The sequence below is a fragment of the Amblyomma mixtum genome, chromosome 1 (assembly GCF_055824585.1).
Source record: "Amblyomma mixtum isolate Tamu chromosome 1, ASM5582458v1, whole genome shotgun sequence".
In the NCBI taxonomy this organism is placed as follows: domain Eukaryota; kingdom Metazoa; phylum Arthropoda; class Arachnida; order Ixodida; family Ixodidae; genus Amblyomma; species Amblyomma mixtum.
Genome location: NC_143012.1, coordinates 156,766,185 through 156,783,270, shown reverse-complemented (window position 1 = coordinate 156,783,270; position 17,086 = coordinate 156,766,185).

Genomic DNA, 17,086 nt, shown 5'->3' with positions numbered 1-17,086 from the left:
AGGGTAGTGTAGCTTACACCATCTGGTCCTGGACAGGTTCTTTTATTGGTAGGTGCCAATGCCACTTGAAGTTCATCCATAGTGAACGGTTCGTCAAGGAGGGCAGTGTTAAGTGAAGAGATAAAGCTTTGGGGAGGTAATGGCACAGATATCGCTGTTAATTGAGCAGTGATCTTAGAACAGAAAGCCTCCGCTGCATCGAGACGAGAGATATTCGCTTTCACAGCTACGCACTCGAAAGGATTTAATGGCACGGGCTGGCTACTGAGGCTGCGTACAATGCTCCATACCTTAGGAAGAGGCTCTCTGGGATCAAGCTTTGCGTGAAAGGATCGCCATTTCTGTCTTGCCAGCTTGTCCAAGTGGCACTGAACATATTGTTACGGGGTAGTTCCGCTTGGGATTGCAGAGAGCGGACACGGAAAACAGGGCTTTAAAACCACAGGCACGTTTACTGCAGGCACCAGCCGACACTGCTCGACCGTCGTCTTCTTCACAAAAACTAAAGAGCTTCTTCTTCTTCCTTCCTTATGCATGCACCGCCTAATGTAACAATACCCCGCCGGCTGAAAAGCACCGTCCCGGTGCGTACTAGCGTCCAAACCAGGGTCCGCGTAGTACGGCTTGAGGCGTGCAACATGGACCGTCTCAGTGCGAGGTGTGGAGGTATGGCGTGCGGGATGCAAGGGCACAATTTCGTATGTCACTTGTCGTAAAATACGGTAGGGGCCTGTATATCGTGGCAAAAGTTTTTCCGAGAGGCCAACGCGGCGAGCTGGGGTCCAAAGCAGCACGAGAGAGCCGCAAGAATACTCTGTGTTGCGATGACAGGAATCATAGCGACGTTTCTGGGAGTGCTGGGAGGCTGTGAGTCGGTTGCGAGCAACAACGCGGGCAACGTCAGCTCGGGCTATGGCGTCACGGGCATATGAGCTGGCAGTGGCGACGGGAGTGAGCAGGCTGTCGAATGGAAGCAGAGGGTCACGGCCGTATAGAAGATAGAAGGGGGAGTAGCCGGAAGTGTGACGAAGACGAAGCTGGCAGTGGCGCGGGACGGAGCGCCCGCGCTAAGCCAGCGGCCATTAAAATCATCTCATAGCCATCGTTCACCACGCCTCATTCTACGGCTGGCCGCCACGTTACATTTGGTGTGAGGTGCTGGGGCCCCTTCATCGCCATCCTGGTCACGGAGCTTCGGCGTCCAGGGCCTGCCGTGGACGTCGGCAGTGAGTACCTGGTCAGCGCCGCACGGCCGTGCCCCAGCCCGCCCGACCTGAACCGACCTCGACGCTCACCCCAGCCCCGTCCCCCGCCCGGACCACACGACACGACGACCCAAGACCCGACGGACCCAAGACCCCACCGACCCAAGACCCCACTGACCCAAGACCCACACGTGAGGACACCGCCCCCCTGCCCCTGCCGTCCGGTGCGTCCACGGACCTCGGCCGTCAGCTCCTGGCACCCTCCGGCCCGGATGCTTCGCGGACCGGGACTCATCCTTCGATCATCTCATCCACTGTGGCGGCCAGCACTGCACCATCTTCTACATATTGTTCGATCCTTCACTCACGACCATCGCCATTTCGCCGTCTGTGCGTCACCGATCGGGACGATCGCTCGGAGGCCCCGGGTAGTGTGACGAAGACGAAGCTGGCAGTGGCGCGGGACGGAGCGCCCGCGCTAAGCCAGCGGCCATTAAAATCATCTCGTAGCCATCGTTCACCACGCCTCATTCTTCGGCTGGCCACCACGTTACAATATTTTTGTGCGTGCCTAGCGAAGCTGCATGTCTTCTCTATTATTCGTCCTGCGTGCTCTCTCTCTGCTCTGCGACGAATTGCTGGAAGTCAAGTCGCTCATATTCAGCATCTGTAGTTGAGTACACTTTTGGCTGAGTTATAAGTTTAGTGCTTGACCTAGCACGTGCTACAGCATCAATGAAGTTTTCATAATCAAGGTGTGAGAGCTCCATTTTTTCAACTGTGTCTGTGAAAACTTCCCAATTTGTGTAGCGTACCTCACGCCGCTGGAAGCTTAAAAAAACATCATCAATCTTAATGTACGTAGGCAGATGATCGCTGCCATGAGAGTCTATGTCAACATTTCAAGTTGTTAAAGACGACAGGTGCGCAGAGATCATAGAAGTGTCAAGGGCACTGGATCTTGCTCCTTGATAAAAAGTTGCCTGGCCATTGTTGAGGAAAGTTAAATTGTTACGCTGTGCAAAATCAAATAGCTGTTGTCCTCTGGCTGTTGATCTGGTGCCTCCCCGTGCAGGATGATGTGCACTGAAGTCTCCCGTTATGATATGCGGTGCAGGAGTACTGCTTACAATATGTTGAAGGCGGTCAGCGTCAAAGGTGACACGCAAGGGTACGTACCCGACGATCACTGTGAAGCACCGGTTCATGATCTTGACGGTAGCTGCAATATGTTTATTCCATGAGTCTGCAGTTATCAGTTGTGGGATGGAGGTGACGCCTTTCCGGACAGCTAAAAAAACTGCTGATGTCAGTGCTGGTCATGGAGTTCTGCACGACAGACGAATAGTAGAACGTAGACGGGATGCTGAAATGACAATTATCCGGAAACGGTCCCATTGGGCCACAAAAGTTCGTCGGACATCCGTTTCAGAACCGAACGTCCGCTACTGTCCGCGACCTGTTACAGTTTCGGTTTCATGTTTGTTTTGTGGCGCCACCCGGTGCCGACGGGATAGAACTTGCGAGTGTTAGGATAAACGAACAATTCAAAAGACGTTTATTCGTCTTTCCGTTACAAAGGAGCTCTGGGTTAACAAAAGGCCGTGTTGCTTCTTTCGTGTCCAACACCTGAGTCTGTTCTTCACGCGCCGCGCGAGCGCTCGTCCTCCTCATCCTCTCCTCACATCACTCTCTCCTCCCACGGGCGGCTCAGGTTGCTCGGACTCAAAGTTCGGGTTGCTCGCCCTCCGGCGAAGGATCTCCGTCGGCGGGGATGAGCTGGCGCTCACATTCGGCCATCCTGTGCCACCGACCGCTCCGGTCGGAATCGTCCTCGCGGCCCGATTCTTCCGAACTTGTCTCGTGGAATTCCCGGTCCCAAAGCTTCAGCTTGTCAACCGGTGCAATACTGCTGTAAGCTCTTCGCCTTTGCCGCCCCGGAGGCACGTTTTCGATGCGGTAGCGGTCGTTGGGAAGCCTTTCTCGGATGATATACGGTCATTTGTATTTTTCTTTCAGTTTCCTTGACTCCCCACTTGCTGCCGGTTCTCGCTCAACTAGTACAACATCTCCGGGATTGTATGTCGGCGCTTCCACCCGCTTCCTGTTGTACCGCTCCTGTTGCTTGCGTTGGTCTTCTCGGATATTCTCCGCCGCTGCGGCTCGCCTGGTTTCAACTTCATGGTCAAATTCCTCGGCGAGGGCGTCTTCCACGGTGTCGCCCTTGATGCCTCGCGGCCTGAAGTTGAAGAGCAGTCCGAACGGAGTAGTTTTAGTGGCTTTGAGGAGCGTATTGTTTATGCCCCACATCACCTGAGGCAACGCAGAGTCCCAGTCTTTGCCGTTTGCATCTTTCGTCAAGCTTGCCACTGCCGAGGTTATCATGCGATTATATCTTTCGACTTGCCCGTTAGCTCGCGGAGTGGCAGTAGCGTTTTTGACGTGCACGATGTTGTAAGTTTGCCACGCTGCTTTGAATTTGGCACTTGTATAAGCAGTTCCGCGGTCCGTGATCACCTTGACGTTCGTCCCGATTAGGTACACTCGAAACTTTTCTAACGCCCAAACAACCGCAAGCGCTTCTAGTTCGTATGAGTGGTATCTCTCTTCGTAGTCAGTTGTCCGCCGGCTTGCATAGATGACAGGATGAAGCTGCATGCCCATCTGCTTGTTCTTGCAGAAGTATTGCTCCTAGGCCGTCTTTGCTGGCATCCGTGTGCACCTCTGTTCTTGCGTCGAACGCGAAATGCGCCAAAACTGGCCTTTCAGTCAACTTCATCTTCAGTTCAGTGAACGCGGCTTCGTGCACTGAAGTCCATTTCCAAACTGCGTCCTTAGACGTCAGTCGCGTTAGAGGTTTAGCAGTGCTGGCGAACCCTTTTACAAATCTTCGAAAATAGCTTGCCAGACCCAAAAACTGACTCACCTGGTGTACATTCCTTGGTTCGGGAAAGTTAGCGACGCTCTGGATCTTTAAACTTCCGGGTCGCACTCCTCTGGCAGAAATGTCGTAGCCAAGGTAATCGACTTTCTCGAAGAAGAAACGGCACTTGCTTAATCGCAGCGTTAATCCCGCTCCACGGAGGACATCCAAAAGCATTCTCAGGTGGTAGCCCCTCTTCCACGGTCGTTGTGGGCAGCAGGATGTCATCCATGTAGGCGAGAGCCACGGTGTACCGTAGGGGACCCAGTACAGCGTTGATCATTCTCTGGAACACTGCCGGTGCGTTGGCCAAGCCAAATGGCATTCGAACGAATTCATAATGGCCGTCTGGAGTAACGAACGCAGTCCTGTGTCTCGATTCCTCGGTCATAGGAATTTGATAGTAGCCTGACGCAAGATCTAGGCTCGTGAAGAAGCATTTCCCTCTCAGACGGTGCAGTTGATCCTCAATTAAAGGCAGTGGATACCGGTCCTTTTTTGTGACACGGTTGAGGGCACGGTAGTCCACGCAAATTCGTTGCTCCCCTGTCTTTTTTCGCACCAGTAGGATAGGACTTGCATAATCCGATTTGGAGTCGACAACAATGCCAGCTTGCTTTAGTTCTTCAATCATTTCTTTTGTGTGTGCCCGTTCGGCGTAAGAGAGTCGGTAGGGACGAAATTTCACTGGCTCCAGCGTTGTTAGCTCAATGCTCATTTCAGCGGCATTTGTGCAGCCAGTCTCTGAAACGGTGGTTGCGAAGCAATCCCGATACTCAAAAATAAGCTGTTCGAGCTTTGCACGTTCCTCAGGAGCAACACCAGGACCTACTTGAATCTCTTCGCTCGGTATCAATAAGGGCTGGTCAGTGCTAATGTCCGACTCACCCTCTCGTGGCGATGCATCGTCTGGGTAGCAAATTTCCGCTCGTGCGACTCGTTCGTTCTCTTTGATGGTCAGTTCATGATTGGAAATGTTCATTATAGGGACTACTGTTTCGTTGGTCCCGTCAACGCTGAGGACACAGCGTGGTATGCAATGCTCTCGACCTTCTTGGCACCTGAGCTGCATGTCCACGAAGACATCTGAGCGTGGTGCGCTACCAGTGGCGTAGAGCTTAACGAAACCCACGTATTTTGGGGGCACAACCGTTGTTTCCTTCGCCCATATATAGGCACACAGGTCGTTCTGGGAGCTCTGGAATTTCAATGGACTGAAGCGTGTCGTCTCTATTGTCCTCGTTCCTGTGCTCCTCAAAAATCCGCACTGTGTTCTTCCGCCTCACAATCGTGATGTGTGGTTGCTCGGTGAAAGGTTGGCCCACATGTAGGGGTATGGACTGTGACGCGTCCGGCACGACCAGCACGGGAACGTCCGCTGTAGCTTGGTCGACCGTGAGGGTGATGTTCGTTTCCCCACACGGTGTCACATGTCCGGACCCGTAACCCCCGATAGTGAACGGCTTTGTCAACTTCGTGTAAGCGACTCCGATTCGGTTGGCATCCTCCTTCCGCAGAGTTACGCATTGGCTACCGAGATCGACGTATGCTCGTATGTCGCAGCCGTTCGCTTTCGCCATCATAAAGTACTTTTCGTTCGCCTCTTCAGTGGCTCGGAGGTCAAACCCCAACGCGTTCTGAGCGACGCGCGCTCCTCTCTCCGTTTTTGCCCAGCAGTCTTTTTCTCCGTGGCCCACTCGTCCGCAAGCGTTGCATCTCGCCTTTCGCTGTGGGGCCGGGCAATTGAGGGACACGTGACCGTACTCGCTGCAGTTGAAGCAGAGGGGCTCTCCTCTTTCATTCCATGGCGGCTTCCTCCTCGCCTTCGGAGAAAGGTTCTTGTGGACGGTAGTGTTCAAGGCCAACGCCATTGCTTCGCTTTTGTTGCCATGGGCGTTGGCATATGCGGGGAAACGAGAGTAGTTCGGGGGACCACTTGATTTTGAACTTTTGGAGGCAGTGTTTCCCAATCTTTCTTCGAGGCGTTTCAGGCAGTGAAGAAGGTCTTCCGGCGACTCGTACGTGCGTACGCTCACTGCTCTAATTACGTCGTCATCGTATAGCCCCGTGATGAGGTATTCAATGCAAGCTTCATCTGTGAGGTTGCAACGGCGAGCTTTCGAGAGCTTGTCGTAGTAATAACACTCGATGGGCTCACCGCGCTTTTGTCGTCGCTCCTGCATTTCTCGATGGAGTCGTTGGAATCCCGCTGTCGTGGGGAAGGCGCGCTTAATTTCTTCTTTCCATTCCGGCCATGTTTTGTTGACGGAAGAGAGGGAGTCATACCATGTCTTCGCAGGCACTTCCAACCTCGAGAGTGCTTTGCCAGATGTCAGCCGGTCGGACCAATGGTAGACTTGTGCCAAGTCGTCCACGCGTCTTATCCACGCATCTACTGTCGGAGAGCTGGATGACACTGGATCAAACGATGGCACTAACCGAGCTGTCTCTCTCGCGCCGATGATGGGTGTGGCCGCTGCTTGCTGCGTCTGAAGCAAGGCAATTCCATTGATGGCTTCTCTCACTGCGGCCTGAACGCTGGCCTGCAGGATTTCCGCCACGTTAATCGTTGACGGAGGTATCGGGGATAAGTTTCCACTTGTCACCACGTTGTCGGATCCGCCTTCACTTGAGTCGTCGGCGTCGTCGTTCCCGCCATCGTTGCTCGGTCGTCCGCCATCTTCGTTTGCCATATCCGTTGAAGATGCTCCGGTGCGGGTGACAGGCATGGTGGGGCTTGCCGGTTAACTTCGTAAGTTCGGGCGAACGTTGACTCTATCCCACTTCTGAATTGTTAGGGTAGAATAACAATTCAAAAGACGTTTATTCGTCTTTCCGTTACAAAGGAGCTCTGGGTTAACAAAAGGCCGTGTTGCTTCTTTCGTGTCCAACAGCTGAGTCTGTTGTTCTTCACGCGCCGCGCGAGCGCTCGTCCTCCTCATCCTCTCCTCACATCACTCTCTCCTCCCACGGGCGGCTCGGGTTGCTCGGACTCAAAGTTCGGGTTGCTCGCCCTCCGGCGAAGGATCTCCGTCGGCGGGGATGAGCTGGCGCTCACACGAGGCAGCAAGGCAATAAAAAGGACACAGCTCTAGGAGCAGTTGTTCGTTGCGCAGTGGAGCGCGGGGCATCATCGTCCGTTCTTCGAGCCTAGCCGTTGACGGCGACCGCCGAGCCGGTCCGCCTCTCGGCATTGCTCGGTCCACTAACTCGTTGCAAGTGGCGACGAGGAGAAAAATTCAAGTTCAAGTTCGTCTTTCCTCCGCCCCTTCTGCGCACGTGAGTTCTTCGTTGTCCTGACGAGTTCAACGCGCAAGAATTCCGTCATGCCAATGTTCGGCAACCTCGAAGCGTTCGACGGAGGAGGAGGAGATACGTGGCCTTGCTACGTTGATCGCCTTTAAGCTTTTTTCATCGCGAATGACATCGCAGAAGCAAAAGAGAAGTCAGTCATCTTTAGTTGTTGTGGACAGAAAACGTATGCTCTCTTGCGGGATCTCGTGAAGCCAGCCCAACCAAAAGACAAAACCTTGCAAGAAATTCTTTCTGTTCTTGGTGACCATTACTGCCCCAAGCCATCTGCTGTCGCGCATTGTTTTAGGTTCAACACGCGTGTTCGCGCGGAGGGCGAGTCAGTCAGTAACTTTGTGGCGTCGCTCAAAAGCCTCTCTGAACATTGCAACTTTGGAACTGAGCTTAGCAACATGTTGAGGGGCCGCATCTTGTGCGGCATCAACTACACAGCCGTGCAGACGAGGCTGCTCGAGAAAGCAGACCTTACGTATGAAGACTCTGTACAAACTGCACTTGCCATGGAAGCTGCGAAGAAAGATGCCGGCGAGATAGCGAGCTCAAGCCGAAGCGCGCTTCCCACTTAAGTCGCGGCATCAAAGGGGCTTGTCACATGCTACCGCTGTGGGGACGAACACCTCGCGTCCGTGTGCAAGCACATCAGTAGTTCGTGCAATTACTGCAGGAAGCAGGGACACATTGCTCGAGTGTGCAACGCGAAGAAAAAGCACGCTTCGTCACGGAAGGGAAAATTCACAAAGCCACAAGCGTCCGTGCCTCCGGCTCGCAAAACTTCGTGTGGGACTCATCCACTCAACACTGTTGACAACGACGTTTCTGCCGACGTGTTTGACATGTGGCCAGTCGACACCGTCGCACCGTCACCACCCTTCACCATGACAGTCAGCGTTTGCGGTAAGCCACTCTGTATGGAGCTGGACACTGGTGCGAGCGTTTCTGTCATGGAAAAAAATCGTCTTCAGGAGCTGCTACCGTCAGTACCTGTCATGCCGTCTGATGTACTCCTGCGAAGCTACTCGGGTGAGCTCACACAAGTTCAAGGTAGAGCGGATGTCACAGTGCAGTTTCGTGACAGAAAAGCAGTGCTACCTTTATTCCTGACTGGGGAACGTTCACCCACACTTCTGGGCCGGAACTGGATTCGAGAACTGGGCATTGACATTGCTCGCGTGGAAGCAGACGTTCATGCTGTTTCTGATGTTGAGGACGTTCTTCAAGCGTTTCCTGAGGTGTTTAAACAGAGCCTGGGAACTTTCAAGGGTCCAGAAGCCACAATCCATGTTCCACAATATGCTGTACCAAAGTTTTTCAAGCCACGGCCACTGCCCTTTGCCCTGAAGGATCGGGTGTCACAAGAGCTTCAGCGCCTACAGAGGGAAGGAGCCAGTCACTTCTTCAGCTTGGGCTGCACCAATTGTTCCAGTGGCCAAGAAGGATGGACGCGTCAGGATTTGCGGAGATTTCAAGATTACCGTTAATCCAGTGGCTGTGATGTAAAAGTATCCAATTCCAAGAATTGAGGACCTGTGGGCCATGCTGTCAGGAGGTGAGAAGTTCACGAAGCTGGATGTGAGGGACGCCTACCAGCAAAGAGTTCTTGACAAAGAATCTAGAGAGTATGTCACAATCTCCACACACATGGGATTATTCATCGTGTCATCGGCACCAGCCTTGTTCCAAAGGGAGATGGAGAACCTTTTCCGAGGGCTGCCACATGTTGCAGTATATTTCGATGACATCCTTGTCACTGGCTCGAATGACTCAGAGCATCTTCGCAACCTCAGTGCTATCCTATCTAGACTTCGTGATGTTAGAATTAAGTTGAAGTTCGACAAGTGTCATTTTTTCGTCCGACAAGTTGAATACCTCGGGCACATCATAAGCAAACAAGGCCTGTCTCCAAGTTTGAGTAAGGTATCTGCCATCCTTCATGCACCTGCACCCCGGGGCGTCAAGGAGCTTCAAAGTTTTTTAGGACTTGTGAACTTCTACGGGCGTTTCCTACCAAACCTTTCCGGACGCCTCCGCCCTTTGCATTTACTTCTCATGAACGAGAAGAAATGTGTGTGGGGAAAAGAGCAAGAAAATGCATTCAATGCAGTGAAGCAGTTAATAACATCCGCCCCAGTCCTAGTACATTTCGACCCAGGGAAGCCACTGTGTCTCAGCTCCGATGCCTCTCCGTATGGGGTCGGCGCAGTTTTGGCACACCGAGAATCTGATGGTCGAGAACTGCCCATTGCTTTTGCCTCCAGATGTTTGTCTCGTGCAGAGCAAAACTACAGCCAACTCGACAAAGAGGCATTAGCCTTTGTATTTGGTGTGGAAAAGTTCCACCAGTACTTGTGGGGCAATCCTTTCACTGCTTATACGGATCAGAAGCCTCTACTAGGATTACTGAATGATGACAAACCCATTCCAGTGCAAGCATCACCACGACTAGTCAGACAGGCATTAAAACTTTCTGCATACAAGTAAAAGCTTGTGTACAAGCCTGGTGTGGACTTAGATCATGCGGATGCTCTCAGTAGGTTGCCGTTGCCGGCAAACAACGTGGATCTACCTGCACCTGGTGAAATGTTCATGCTTGAACAAGCATACCCAGGACTGTTGTCACCTGGCATTGTGGCACAAGCTACAAAAAAGGATCCATTCCTGAGCCATGTAGCTCTTGCTGTCCTGCGAGGGGAAAAACTTCCAGCAGGACCAGAAGGAAATCTATTCACAGCAAGGAGCAGCGAACTCAGCCCCCACGAAGGTTGCTTGCTGTGGGGTTCCCGAGTTGTTATCCCAAAATCTTTGCAAGCCAAAATCCTAATGATACTTCATGCAGGGCATCCTGGCATTGAGAAAAGCAAGACAATTGCCAGAAGCCACGTTTGGTGGCCGGGAATTGATGGAGACATCGCTAAGAGTGTAAAGAGCTGTGAAACCTGCCAAGCTTACCTGCGTGCACCGCAACGCATTCAGCACACGCCATGGCCGTTTCCACAGAGGCCCTGGTCAAGGCTTCACGTTGACTTTGGGGGCCCATTCATTGGTCATACATTCCTGGTCATTGTTGACGCCTATTCAAAGTGGGTCGAAGTTTTTCCAGTGACGTCAACATCAGCGGATGCTGTTGTCAATGCTTTGCGAACAACATTTGCGCAGCATGGACTGCCGGATGTCATAGTTTCTGACAATGGGCCTGCCTTTGCAAGTGAACAGTACTTGGAATTCTTGGCACGTAATGGAATACGTCGCATGCTTGTGCCTCCCTACCATCCAGCTTCGAATGGCGCGGCAGAGCGTGTCGTACAGACTGTCAAGAACAAGATCAAGAAGAGTGGATCTGGATCTTTCCAAACCCAGATTTCGCGGTTCTTATTTCATTACAGAACCACGCCACATGAAGTCACAGGCAGAGCACCGTGTGAAATGCTCATGGGAAGGATGTTCAAGACACCTTTGGATGTTCTTCGCCCAAATCTACACACTTAAGTGCTGCTGAGACAGTTGAAGCAGAAACTACAGGCCGATACAGGGTGTCGTTCTTCTCCATTGCCGAATGTGGGAGACAACGTACTCGCACAGAACTTTCGTCGAGGGCCAGCGTGGGTACCTGCACGTGTCACGAGCACCACAGGTCAGTCGGCAGCTACAGTCTGTCTCAGTGACGGTACACTCTGGCATAGGCACGGCGACCACCTACGTCCTCAAAACGAAGAAATCGTTGAGCCAACCACTGGACTATGAGGCCGGGACCTACTGGAACACAGGGCGTTTCCAGCCACCCATCAACTGAGTGTGACACCAGCTTGGCTGTTTCTGTGGACTCTGACCTCACCGTGAGTGCTACTAGTGGCACAGAAGAGACAACTGTGAACGTGACTGGTGGTACGAAGAGACTGCTATGAACTCTCCAAAGTCAGCGTGCAGCACGCCTCAGTTGCGAAGAAGCATGAGAAGCCGCAAGCCAGTGCAGCGCTACTCTCCATAAAGCTCTTCTTGAGCAAACTAATGGGGGAGGACTGTTACAGTTTCAGTTTCATGTTTGTTTTGTGGCGCCACCCGGTGCCGACGGGATAGAACTTGCGAGGCAGCAAGGCAATAAAAAGGACACAGCTCTAGGAGCAGTTGTTCGTTGCGCAGTGGAGCGCGGTGCATCGTCGTCCGTTCTTCGAGCCTAGCCGTTGACGGCGACCGCCGAGCCGGTCCGCCTCTCGGCATTGCTCGGTCCACTAACTCGTTACACGACCCAATTTGAATGTCCATCGGTTGTACACTGAACGTCCATAATCGGAAATTAGCAAAGTCCACTGGTAGTAAACCATCGGAGGTCCTGCGGATTTTCGCTTTTGGACGTCCATCACTCGCGAACCGGCGAAAGTCCTCCTGATTCACTCTTTTGGACGTATGAGTTGGTCCGGCGCGGTATGATCCTCTGGTCATCCGCTGTAGTACATATCTATTCCCTTGACATTTTTCAAGTGCATATGTACGAGTTTTCGTTGTGAAACGAACAGTTACATGCGTCAAATATAAACCGAGCTCTGCAACCATACAGTTTCTACCCATTCAAATAATTCAAACCCCGCTGTTACAAACGGGCCGGCGGCTGGCGGACGCCTGCCAACGGGTCGGCGGCGGTGGTGGTGAAAACTTTTATATTGTGAAAAAGAATTTGGGGGCCACAGAGTGGCCCCGCTACATGGTCGGCGTCCCTAGTCCGGGACACCGCATGACGAGGCCCCGTCTCTCGCCCGTTTCACCAGAGCCCTTTGGGACTCAAGCGAGGAGCAGTTGAGGAGGGCAGTCTCCCATGCCTCTCTGGAAGGGGTAGGGGAAGGGGGGAGGTGGGGATTTTGACTACATGCCCACACCATGTGGAAGATATCACAGGTCTCCCCACAGTGTGGGAATCGCCCATCCGTGTTAGGATCGTAATGTTTTATTATTGCAGGACAGAGTAGAGTACCTGTCAGCAGGCACCTTAAAGTTCGCTCCTCCGTCTTACTCAGCCCTTTTGCAGGGGCCGGGAAAAGGCGGTGGTTGTCGCTATAATGTGTTAAAATTTCCCTGAATCGCAGCAGCGGCTGGTTAGTCTCCGAGCCAGAAGAGCTGGGATGAGGAGCCCGGTGAGTAAGCGCTCGGGCAGCCGCGTCAGCGGCCTCATTACCTCGTAAGCCCTGGTGGCCAGGAGCCCAAATGATTCGTTTGGGTGTTGGATCAGTGGCAGTCCGTCGTAGAATACAAGCAGCTAAGGGGGAGATCTCCCCTGCCAAGTAATGTTCACATGCTTTTCGGGAGTCCGTGATGATTATTCTCGAATTGGCGTGGGCGGCAGCAAGCGCTATCGCTACTTCCTCGGCCCGCATTGAATTCGGGGCTCGAAAGGAGAGTCCATCAACGTGCATTTCCTGGTGAACGACAGCGGCCGAGTAAAATCCCGTGGGCGATGGCCCTGCTACGTCTACATAATATACACCGGGTCGGGAGCCGTGTTGTCTCTCAAGAGCCCGAGCCCGCGCTTGTCGTCTGTTTTCATGCATGTCGGTGTCCATGTTACGGGGGAGCGGGGAGACCCAGAGCATATGGCGCCATAGTACTGGGATACGCTCCGCCTCCTCTGGAGTGCAGTCGTGTTGGATGTGTAAGCGGTTTAGCAGGCGGCGCCCAGGAGCCGTCTGCGTGAGCCGCGTGTATTGGTTCACGAGGTGGGCCTCCCGCGGCGGAGCCCGCTAGAACGAAACGAGACGGGTGGCTGGAGCAAAAAGAACGAGGTTTATTTCGTGGCTTTGGTTTAATGTATAGCCAGTCAAAGAAAACGAGAAGGAAAGGAGAGCTGTGTGATAAGATGAGCAGGGCGGAAGAGGGCACACGTGACACTGACGAAGCAGATAGCTGTTTGCAGCACGCGCATTACTTTTGCGCCCAGCAACAACCACTGCCAAAGCCGGTACAGTGGCGGTGCGCGTCGCTGGCGTCGCTTTTTCGCGCGGCGAGAAGTGCGCGGCGTGAGGAGTGCGGAGTGGAAGCGGTAAGTCCGATTAGTTTATTCTTTAGCAAAGTCTTCTCGTGTAATTTTGAGCCTTCCTTTGCTGTGCAGATTTTGGATGCGTAGCTGCAGTCAAACTAGCTAGGAGCCGGTGGGAAAAGGCAAGAAACGTGAGTTGGTTTCGTTTTTTATTTCCTTTAGCCTGTTAAATCTGTTTTGAACATTGGTTATGTTCTTTATATGTGGTGCACGTTTTTCAGAAGCTTTGTTTCCTTTTGTGCACATACACTTCTCGAAAAGTGAAACATTCTGCGAAATGATCTGTTCCTCTTCATGTACTGGAGATGCATTCCTTAAAAACCGCGCATGCTTTCTTTGCAGGTCCGAGAACTTGTGCAGCTTGGGGGGAAACATTCAAATATCGCTGCTAAGCGCATGCTGGCATATGTAGTAAGCGATCAGCTGGCAGCAAAGTTCTCTTAGGTTGGGAGGAAAAACAAGCTGAACTTTTCAGCCTTGAAGATGTCCAATGCAATTATAGGTAAGCCAAAGACTATCTTGCTTAAAAATATCAGCGGGGTTGGATAGCCAGTTGCAGAAAACTGAATTTTGGTGGCCTGTAGCAGCAGCAAATGTTGTACCTCTCTCCTCCCCTTTTCTTTCTCCCCTTTTACATTTCTCCCCTTTTATTTACAATTTTTTATGCTGGACACATGAGCATGAAATAGATTGTTGCAAACCAGTTCAGTGAGAGTGATAGCTATATGAGGAACTTGCTATAGAATAACTGTTGCGTTAACTAAAGTCCCTGTATGAGCTTTTCTAAAAAAAGCTAAGTACCGAAAACATTTGCGGCGCTGCAGACGAACACTATTGGACACTTCGGTTGGGAACTGGTTTAATTCCGCCATGTTCTTCCCAAGTCGTCCGGCTGCATAGTTCGACTGCGTTGACGGCGCTTGCACGCTACTCGTATAGTTGTGCTGGCGACGGACATTCAGCGGAGGTGACTTTTTTATATTTGTCGCTGTGTGCTGGAAGTAACTTGAGTTTTTTTGGCGCTTTTTTGTGGCCGAGCAGCAGCCGAAGTGCCAGGTTGTTGCGCGCCTTCGGGTGCTCAACCCAGTCAGGAAAAGGGCTGGCGTTGTTTTCAGTGCCGCTTGCAAAAAACGACGTTGTGCGACAGAAAGCGTGGCTCCACAGTATTGGGAGAAAAAATTTCAAGCCGACGAAATAGCAAGCTATGCGAGGTAAGTTCAATTCCGGCTTTCCATCGTTGAGATTCAATGCTCTAGTATCAGACTTTGGCTGGTGTGTAAGAATTGGTAAAGCTCCCAGCTCGCATTGTGTTTGCCGATTGTTTGATTACGCGCTGCAGTCCGCCTTTCTCATTTCGTAAACATGCATGTTAGTGCAAGTATGCGCACGTATTTCAGCCTACGGCCCCACTCCGGCACCACAATATGTTTTTCTTTGACCTCTAACTTCAGCAATACTGGTTATGTTCTATTTTAGGTTCACCTCGAACTATGATTTATGCAAATTAGAGCCGCATGTAGCACAAATCTGTGTGAAATGCACGCTTCGAAAGGCCCTGCATCAGAGTCTGAAAAGCGTGAAACAGATTCCCCTACCGACGGCAAACTTTATTTCGTGATAGTACGTGAATTTGACTGAGCGCGAGTGACACTTCTGTAATCGTGCATTGTGGCACACTATTCAAAACCACGTAGTGGGGATGCTGTGTTGAAACAGCAGCATATAAAAGGTGCTGTAGCGGTAAGGGTTTCATTGCAATAAAAAACGAAAGCCACGCCAATTCCTACCTAATGTCTTGCGCAAACGAGCTGCGGCCGGCGGAAATAAAAGCAAAGGGGAGAACTCGGCAAGGGGTGAGCGAGAACGGACAGGGAAGAGCAATGTACTGTGCACTATTCGTCAGGTAAAAAAGTTCGCACCGCTCGGGCGTGACTCTTCAGGCGCAGTTATGAATTCTACTACGTGCGAGTGACCGTTGGTAGTATTTACAATAATACGCTATATATAAAGCTGCGTGCGTGTCCGTGTTCTCTCGCGAACTAGGCCGCCGCACTCGCCGTCTACGACAAAACTCAACGCAAATCACATTCGGAGCGCATTACTGGCATGTCTTCCTTCTCCTCATACCAAGCTCATTTGCTACATTTTTTACTGCCCCTTACAGCAAAACAGCGACTCTGCAAGGTCCGCCGTTCCAGTGCATACAACCGCGCCGCCGGAGCGCGTTAGGAAGAACATGGCGGACGATGCGAGCCGCAGGGGAAAGGGGGTTAGGAGAGGAGGGACTTGTCGCTACTTAGCAAAGCTGATCTAGGGACTTTAGGTCGACCTGAAAGCAAACCCAATCTCGGGGAGACAGGTGTCCCAGTCTATGTGCGTCTCCGCAAATTCAACGAGCATGTGCTTGATGTTGCGGTTCACGCGTTCCGTGGGATTCGCCTGGGCGTGGTACGTGGTTGTTCTCCGGTGCTTAATGCAAAGGGCCACACAGGAGTCGACGAAAAGTTTGGCAGTGAAGTACGATGCATTGTCCGTTATCAACTGCCCGGGGTAGCCGAATCGTGTGAACACCTCGATCAGCTTCCCCATGATCACGCGTGCCGTCAGCTTTCGAAGTGGGAACAGTTCCACCCATTTGCTGAAATGGTCTGTGACAACGAGCAGATATTGGTTTCCACTCGGAGTCCTGGGGTAAGGTCCCATGACGTCACAAGCCGCAATTTGCCAAGGAACCTGGCTATTGATCGGCTGCATAAGCCCAGGTGGGTGTCCACCACGTGGCTTGACCCTTTGGCACACGTCGCACGAGCGGGCGTAGCGTATCGCATCCCGCTTCCTGCCAGGCCAGGTAGCGAGGCGGCACAACTTGAGGTAAGTCTTAGGGCCACTCGCATGCCCAGCGATGCACGTGTCGTGAAAGTAGCGTAAAAGTGCTCCTCTCAACGTGCGTGGAATCACCACCTTGAAGGACTCGTGTGTATCCTTCTCGGAGGGGATATATCTCAGCAGGATGCCATCGGAGTCGAGCAGATAGGAATCCGTCGCGCTCACAGCATTACCAGCTGTGTTCGAGCGCCCCGCACGGACAACAATACCAGTTGCCTCCATGTGCGCCGCGGCCGCGCCGCCCGGCTGCCTGAGCCCGTCGAACACTTTTCGATAAAATGGATCCTCCCGCTGTGCATCCAACAGCTCCCTTCTGCTGAAAACGCTCACCACGGAACTGACGCCTTCCAAGTGGTTCACGCTTTCGCCCTGGGAAGGCGGGGTGTCCCTTCCCTCCGGGCGTTGTGTGAGCTTCGCGGCAGTCGCGCTGCTCTGGCTGTCGGGCGCAGCGGTGTAGGTAGTGTTGTTACTTCCCAAGCCGTCAACGGGCGCGCGCGAAAGTGCGTCCGCCACCACGTTGTTTTTGGCCCTCCTGTAGCGCACGGTGAAGTCGTAACGCTGGAGGAGCAGCGCCCACCGCGCTAGGCGTCCGCTAGGCGTCTCAGCCACGTGAGTGCCATGTGATCAGTTTCAATCACGAAAGCGACTCCGTCGACGTAGTAGTCAAACTTCCGCAGAGCGAAGATAATCGCGAGACATTCTTTTCTGTCACGGAATAGATTCTCTCTGCGGGAGTTAATG